Below are 8,914 nucleotides of genomic sequence, written 5' to 3'. Positions count from 1 at the left end.
TGTCGCCTTAGTTACCTTGCAATTTGCTAATAACATAAAAATTCGATTAAAGAAAAACAAAACAAAAAAAATATGCAGATCATACTGCCTTCGCGAACAGAGCAGCAGGTGCTAAGCACTGTTTGTCCAATATACAGGGAACAAAGATCTGGGAACACCACGAGAAATTCCCGCTTGAACATAAATGCAGATGCTAGCCAAGCATGCAGGTTGCGTTGCTATGTTTCACCACTAACGGCGCCTGTGAAACGTCCTCAATACGTTACAAGCGTCAGTCCTGGTCAGAACAGTATAGTTGTGTGTTCATTATGTCGGAGCTAAGCGAATTCGTCAGTGGGAAAATTGTTGCCGCTGGTATGGTGGCTGCTTCCGTAACCACGGAGGTCGAGGTGTTTGGTGTTTTGACAGGTACCGTATAGGAGATTTATACCGTATAGAGGGAAAACGCAAACTAAAGCGTGAATCGCATCATAGTGACAGACGGCCACTGAGGAGGAGTGTGACGAAAAACAAGAGGACAACAGCTGTAAAAGTCCTGAAGAACTGGATGTCGCTCTCGCAAAATTCTGTCACCACGAAAACAAACGAAGGGAGCTCCAGCAGCAGTGAAGTACAGGATGAGCTGGAATTCCAAAACAACTAATAAGTAATGCAAATACTCGGAACAGGCAAAGGTGGTGCCGAAGCCATGAACCCTGGGCTACGAGGCAATGAAACAATGTCATTTGGTCAGACGGGTCTTGTTTCATTCTGTTTCCAACTTCTGGCCCAGTTTATGTCCCAATAGCGAAAAATGGCGGGGGTTCCGTGATGATGTGGACAGCCATGATATTCCATGGGCCCCATGGTTACACTGCAAAATCGTGTTACCACCAGTGAGTATGTGAGCAGGGAGGTAGCGTTGCTCACGTCCGTAGGTTTAACGTTAAAATGGCCTGCACGTGCCTCCTGGGTGGTGCTAAATGAGCAACAGTGATTACAGGCAGCCAAATTATCCATTGGATCTCCTGGTAATGACATATCAACTAAATAGCAGAAACAGTTCTTTTCAGAGCTCATTAACAAGAAACAATGGACCAACTATCAGACTCCTTCAACTGAATATCGAAAGCATTAGCAGTGCAAAGTGTGATCGATATTCAGGAAACTCACGTTTCCAGCGAAGAAATATTCCGAAGCCGATGTCGAATTCCTGAATATTCTGCACGTAGTTTAACTTACCACGGGGTGTATGGAATTGCTACGTATGTCCGTTACAACATAAACGAAGCTTCACAGATTTCTGTAGGTGTGGAGGCAGATATTCATACAGTTGTCATACAATTACACTGTATTACTATTACAAAAGTCTACAAACCACCCAAAACGACATGGCTCGATTTTGTCCTACACACAGCAGAACGTCGCCATGAACTTTGGAAGTACTCTCAAAATGATGAAAATGGGAACATGCTTGCAGAATCGGTTGGAGAGAATAATCTTCATCTAGTTTTTGATGCCAAAGATCAAGGCACTTTCAGATCTGCTGCGTGGGGCAAGGATTCAAATCCTGACTTACGCTTTGTTAGCTGCAACGAAAGTGGCTTTCCCGTCAACGCCACAAGAAAAGTGATAGATGCCTTTCCTCACAGCCAACATAGGCCTGTAATAATACAAATTGGCCGCACGGTTCTTGTCATACGATCAACCTCGCATGCTCGATGGAATTTCCAGAAAGCTGACTGGACGAAGTTTCCAACGGAACTGGATAAGACCATTCGCTGGATCCCTCCATCACATAAGAACTATCAGCGCTTCATTGGTGCAGTAACAGCAACAGCTAAAAAGTGTGTGCCAAGAGGATACTGAGCTGTGTACGGGTCGTGTTCATGCCATTTATTGTTTGTCATCTTCTATTACCGTTATGCCGCCTCGTTTTCTTATTCCATTTACTGGCGCCACTGACTTCCTACCTCACTTGCCCGTGAGCCGCAGCAGCAGCGCGTATCGATAAGTGCACTGTCGTACCATCTCTGGAGCGACCGATAGTATTTCCGGGTTCTCGTGTGTCTGGCAGTGAGTTGGAGACGGACCAGCAGTGCAGTGGCACACAACAGCAGTGAAGTCGGAGACGGAGCGCCGGTGAGGCGCGGACAGCCAGTGCCCGCCGACCGTTGGCGACACACATGAACTGTCAGAAGGAGGGAGATTAGAGCGGGACGACCGTTGGTTGGTCGTTCGGTTGGTCGTCTCAACAGCCGACATATATTTGGTCCTTTCACCGTTTCCAGTCCTGGGCGGTTGGTCGGTTGGCGTGGAGCAGCGAGGAAGTCTCCGTGGCGCGTGTCTGGCCGGCGCCGCTGGTGGGGTCCGCACGCGGTCGGAGTGTGAGGGGTTGCCGTCGGATTGAGAATTGTTGGGCCAACTGCCTGTCTCACCTAAGCCAGCGTTAGTGTTTGAATTCCAGGCCGACCCTTGGAAACTTCTGAGCGCCGTTTGATGTACTGCCTTTTCTTATTTGTCCTTGCTGTTTGTTTATGTATGGCTTCTAGCCGATTTTAAATTAAAGTTGCTCTTAAGGCGTGAGATTTTTTGGGCCTTCAGCCTGATTTTAAGAAATGTTTTAAGATAAGGCCTTCTCCCTTTTAAATTTAAATTCCTGTTTTGAATCTTAAGTTATTGGCCTTCAGACGATTTTAAATTAAAGTTGTTTTGCCCTTAATGCGTGAGATTGTTTGGACCATCAGCCTAATTTACAGAAATATTTTAGGATAAGGCCTTCTGCCTTTTAAAATACAAAATCTTGTTTTTGAGTCTTAACTGATTGGCCTTCAGCTGGTTTTAAATTAAAGTTGTTCTGCCCTTAAGGCGTGAGATTGAATGGCACATTTAGCCGGGCATTAAGTTCTAAAATTAATGTTTGGCTTTCTCTGTTTTTAATGTTTTCCTTACTCTTGTAATGTTTGTCAATGAATAAAGTAGTACATTCGAGTGCAACTGACAGCCACTCATTTCGGCCCCTTTCCACAAATTAAACTATTTGTCCTGTCCTGCGGGTATAGCAGGGGATATTACTGATGGTAGCAGACACACGACGACCCGGAAATACTATCGGTCGCTCCAGAGATGGTACGACAGTGCACTTATCGATACGCGCTGCTGCTGCCGCTCACAGGCAAGTAAGGCAGGAAGTTAGTGACGCCAGTAAATGGAATAAGAAAACGAGGCGGTAGTACGGTAATAGAAGATGACAAACAATAAATGGCAAGAACACGAGCCGTGTAGAGCAGAGCTCAGATACCGAAAAGAATATGTTCTAGGGTGGAATGACGAAAGTGAAACATTGTACCAACACTTCCAGCAAAGTGGTGACCCAGAGATAGCTTCGGAACTATTGTCCAGCTTGGACATGTTTCGGAGGCAGAAATGGGCAGAAACAGTCGAAAATATGAACTTTACCCACTCAAACAGAGAAGCATGGAGTCTTCTGAGAAGACTGGGAGGAAGTGCACCAGCATGCAGAAAAAATTCTGAAGTAACACCAGACCAAATTGCTTCCCACATCATTAGTACCTCAAGAGTGCCCCCTGACAAGAAACATACAAGACATATCAGGCGACAGCTTCGTGACCTGAAAAAGAAGGCATCTCCCTCATCTGAGTATGACCCATCCCTTCACAGTTCCAGACATTGACTCTGGACTGAAGGACCTCAAACCTCTTAAGGCACCTGGATTCGATGGTATCCATCCAGAATTCCTGATCCATATGGGAGGAAAATCTAAGAAACTGCTGGCAGAATTCTTCACTGACGTCCTGCTGACAGATCAACTTCCAGTAGGGTTTAAAAAAGGCGAAGATAATATCAGTTCTGAAACTTGGCAAACCCAGCAACATGGTAGAAAGCTATCGCCCCATTGTCCTACTTAGCTGCTGCAATAAGCTTTTTGAAAGGCTAGCATATAACAGAATAAGCAGCGCTATCCTGGAGAATGACCCAGTTGATCAGGCAGGCTTCAGACCAGGGCGTAGTTGCTGCGACTAAGTACTGTCTCTCATATCCTTCAGAGAGTCAGGATACCAGTGAGGCAGAAAATATCTGTGGCGTTTGTTGATTTAACTGCCGCGTTCGACACTGTGTGGAGGGAAGGCCTTATCTCCGCATCATACCCTGCAGAACAATGGGTCGACTGGTTAACAGCATGCTAAGCGATCAGAAGTTCCCGGTAATCACTGGAAACAACATAAGTAAGGAGAGGAAGCTAAACAACGGATTGCCCCAAGAATCAGTTCTCTCACCATTAGTGTTCAACCTATATCTTATCTGATCTACCTGACTCTTCGTCCAGAAAATTCTGCTATTCTGATGACCTGTCTCTAACTGTACAACACCATGAAATGAAGACAACAGAAGAGATTATAGCCAATGAGCTGTCTGCATAGGACAGTTACTTCAAAATCTAGACAGTCCAACCCAGTGTGAGTGAAACAGAAGTGTGTTGCTTCCATTTAAATAATCGGTTGGCGAACGTAAAACTGGAAGTAAGTTTCAGAGGCAGAATTCTTCGTCATAATTGGAACCCAAAATACCTTGGTGTCATCCTGGACCTTACACTATGCTTCAAACAACACCACCTTACCTTAGCTCAAAAGTTGAGGACTCGAAACAACATCCTCCATAAGCTATGCGGAACTACCTGGATATATTCAGCAACCACCCTCCGATCTGCAGCTCAGTGTTTGGTGTACTCAAGTTCTGAGTATTGTGCACCTGTTTGGATGAACAATCATGATACAAGGCTTGTTGACACCCAGCTGAATACGACAATGCGCATAATATCTCTCGCAATCAGATCTACTCCAGTTTATTGACTTCCACTATTAACCGGTATAATTCCTCCCGATCTTCGCAGATGTAGTGCCCTTATGAGGAAATTCCACCAGATCTCCAGGAATTCTAACCTATCTGTGCATAGCGACCTGCCACTTTTAAATCGTAAGAGACTGAAATCACGCCATCCAACTCTGTGCGATGCTGCTGACATGGTTGCTAAGGATTTCAAACCCCTTCAAGAATGGAAAGGTCGTTGGGAAGCAGTGACAGACGTGCGCCTGCACATCATCATTCCAGGTGCTAAACCTCCAAGTGGATTCGACCTGTCACGCACGACCTGGACTACCCTCAACAGAATCCTTACCGGCCACGGCCGATGCAAGGATGCTCTCTTTAAGTGAAAGAAGCTGCCTAATCCAGCCTGTGACTGCGGGGCTCCATACCAGACTGTTCACCACATTGTCAGTGAATGCAGGATTCGAGCCTTTCACGGTGCCGAAGAGGACCTCTTGCTAGCAACTCCAGATGCAGTGCGCTGAATTGAAGAACTGGATAGTCAATTGTAAAGCCAAACTTAAGTTTCTTGTGTGTAAATACGTACACATGTATATGTAATTTAATTTTATGATATACCTGTATTAGCCATAAGGCAACAGCCTTGCCACAGTGGATACACCGGTTCATGTGAGATCACCGAAGTTAAGCGCTGTCGGGCGTGGCCGCCACTTGGATGGGTGACCATCTGGGTCGCCATGCGCTGTTGCCATTTTTCGGAGTGCACTCAGCCTCGTGATGCCAATTGAAGAGCTACTCAACCGAACAGTAGCGGCTCCGGTCAAAGAAAACCATCATAACGACCGGGAGAGCGGTGAGCTGACTGCACGCCCCTCCTATCCGCATCCTCATCTGAGGATGAGACGGCGGTCGGATGGTCCCGGTGGGCCACATGTGGCCTGATGACGGAGTGCTCTGTATTAGCCATACGCTAAATAAACATGTGAGCATTTTGACTGGCCAGGTCCATCCCATGGGACAACGTTTGTTCCCTAATAGTGATGCTATGTTGCAGGAAGAATGGTGTAAGATTCCCTCGAAAATCATGCAGGACTCGCATTCATTTGTTCCGAGACAAGTGGGGTCTGCTTTGAGCGTCAAACATTTTCGGACGCAGTATTAGGTTTTCAGTGTTTCCATGTTTTTGTCCACCCTCTGTATCACTCCCCTGTACGTCTTTCCACAATAACACGGAGTCTGTTATACTCTTGCCTTCCGTCAACCTAGCCCAGTAAGGCACACTCTTTTTGGGAGGGCAGTAGACAGTTTTTACGCGGTACTTTCTGAGAATGTTCCCGATTTTTTCCGATAGCTCGCCGGCGTACGGCGTGAAGGCAACCAACGACATTGGTAATTGTGAAACAGCCCGTGATGCTGTCTTCTAGAGCGCTAGTCGTATGGGGCCGTTGAGATATTGCTTGGCGCTTAGTACGGCCAACATGAGCCCATCGATTCCACATTCTCATGACAGTCGTGGGATCCCACCAAGGCGAACAGCAATATCTCGGAATGATAAACCACTACCGCTGTCGAATTCCGTCACGTGTGAAGCCTGGTAGTCAAGGGAAGGCAGGATTCGGTTACGACTGTCGATGGGGCAGTAATCAGTTACTATTGATTGCCTTTGCAGTTACACACAATTTATTTTAAACTAGTCACTCCAGACTCAACAATAAATAAAATACCACACGTTATTAATGAAGGAATAAACAGCTGTGCAAATAATAGTGTTTTCAGTGAGCTACAATTTAGCAAATCACCATTAAATACAGATACAACAGATAATGTTTTAAAAACAAGCCACTGTGATCTGGGCAGAACGCCTTACACGCCAGGAATGACAACAAATTAAGAATTGTTTAAAACTCGCTGCAACTTACAAATTACAGGTATTGAAACATTAAAGGCAAGTCGCCACAAACACAGCAGAAGGCATCAGACGTCAGTAATGGCAGTAAATAAGATTTTAAAGGCTTACTACGTAAATACAAATACCAAATTAGAATATTCAGGCAGGTGAGCACAATCACGGCTGAAGGCCCTACACGCCAAGAATGGCAATAACATAAAAAATTTAGAAACCTGCTGTAAAAAAGCAAATACAATAGCAAAGGTTAATTAAAAAAAACAAGCAACTGATCACCAAAAGGTTGTTTGCAGATGACGCTGTCGTTTATCGACTAATAAAGTCATCAGAAGATCAAAACAAACTGCAAAACGATTTAGAAGAAATATTGAAATGCTGCGTGAAGTGGCAGTTGACCTTAAATAACGAAAAGTGTGAGGTCATCCACATGAGTGCTAAAAATAACGCGTTAAACTTCGGTTACACGATAAATCAGTCTAATCTAAAAGCCGCAAATTCAACTACATACCTAGGAATTGCAATTACGAACAATTTAAATTGGAAGGAACACATAGAAAATGTTGTGGGGCAGGCTAACCAAAGACTGCGTTTCATTGGCAAGACACTTAGAAAATGTAACAGACCTACTAAGGAGACTGCCTATACTACGCTTGTCCGTCCTCTTTTAGAATACTGCTGCGCGGTGGGGGATCCTTACCAGATAGGACTGACTGAGTACACTGAAAAAGTTCAAAGAAAGGCAGCACGTTTTGTATTACCGTAAAATATGGAAGAGAGTATCACAGAAATGATACAGGGTTTGGGATGGACATCATTAAAAGAAAGGCGTTTTTCGTTGCGACGGAATCTTCTCACGAAATTCCAATCACCAGCTTTCTCCTCCTAATGCGAAAATATTTTGTTGACACCGACCTACGTAGGGAGGAACGATTGCAAAGATAAAATAACGGAAATCAGAGCTCATACGGAAAGATATAGGTGTTCATTCTTCCCGCGCGCTATACGTGATTGGAATAATATAGAATTGTGAAGGTGGTTCGATGAACCCTCTGCCAGGCACTTAAATGTGATTTGCAGAGTATCCATGTAGATGTAGATGTAGATGTAGAAATAAGATGACAGTAAACTTTGTAACACAAGGAGCCACAAACGGTGCTCCATGAATCGACCTCTGAAAAGGTCAGGCAACAAACACTTTTCTCGAGGGATGAGATAGGAAACCAACAGTTGCATTCACTTCACAAGATGGTAACTCAGACTAGTGGCGGTCTAACGAATGACTACTGCACTACGTCCCCAGAATACTGTGTTTAGAGCGCTCGGAACGAGAAAGTAACCACTACCACCAGAGTAGAAAGCACTCCACTTGTTGCTCTTCGCCTCAGCGACACTACGAGCAGCAACAGGAACCCTAGCCACTGGAAAATCGCGAGATATCACAATGGTGTTGGTTTATCTACTTTGATTGAAATGCAATCTTAAAGCTTGCTGGACGTGCACCCTCGTGACCACAGCCCTTCCATCCGGCAGTCCATGTGTGCCGCCAGCGGTCCCGGCGTGTTCTTGCACTGCCAGGACCTCGCTCCTCCTGAGTCCCCAACCGAACTGGCACTCACACGACCCCGAAAAACAGTACGCCATCGACTCCGGAAGTGCTTGTTTGTCTTACTTGCGGTGGTTTTTGTGGTGTCGGCCGCCTCATTCCACCGTGAGGTTCTACGGCATAGCGTGTCTGACTTGGAGAAGCCGTTAGCTCCGATTATGTTTGTTATTGAAACTTCCTGGCAGATTAAAACTGTGTGCCCGACCGAGACTCGAACTCGGGACCTTTGCCTTTCGCGGGCAAGTGCTCTACCATCTGAGCTACCGAAGCACGACTCACGCCCGGTCCTCACAGCTTTACTTCTGCCAGTATCTCGTCTCCTACCTTTGTTATTGTCGGAAGAGAATTGAAATAAGGAGCTGTGATACTGCTGTTCCGGAGAATAGTGGGAGTCGCCGAGGACGGTTGCTCCGGGAATGTTTTGAGCACTGAGCGCGGCAGGTTTTCCTCCGGGACTGAAGTTGAGTATATTTCGCTATTGCCGTTGTGCTTTTGACTTGCTATTGCCTTGTATTAGGGTGGTGTTTGCGACTTCCTTTATGTTGCTGCCGCCGACATTTTCCGTCCACCGGTTTAGC

The 8,914-nt window shown here is 45.7% G+C and overlaps 1 pseudogene; it reads left to right on the top strand.

Annotated features, from left to right (window-relative positions):
* The first annotated feature begins 5,460 nt into the window (after nt 1–5,460).
* Nucleotides 5,461–5,578, top strand: LOC124556950 (annotated as a pseudogene).
* Nucleotides 5,579–8,914: the final 3,336 nt, after the last annotated feature.

The sequence above is a fragment of the Schistocerca americana genome, chromosome 1 (assembly GCF_021461395.2).
Source record: "Schistocerca americana isolate TAMUIC-IGC-003095 chromosome 1, iqSchAmer2.1, whole genome shotgun sequence".
NCBI lineage: Eukaryota > Metazoa > Arthropoda > Insecta > Orthoptera > Acrididae > Schistocerca > Schistocerca americana.
Note: the sequence above shows the minus strand (reverse complement) of the source record. Positions and strands in the feature narration are given on the sequence as shown.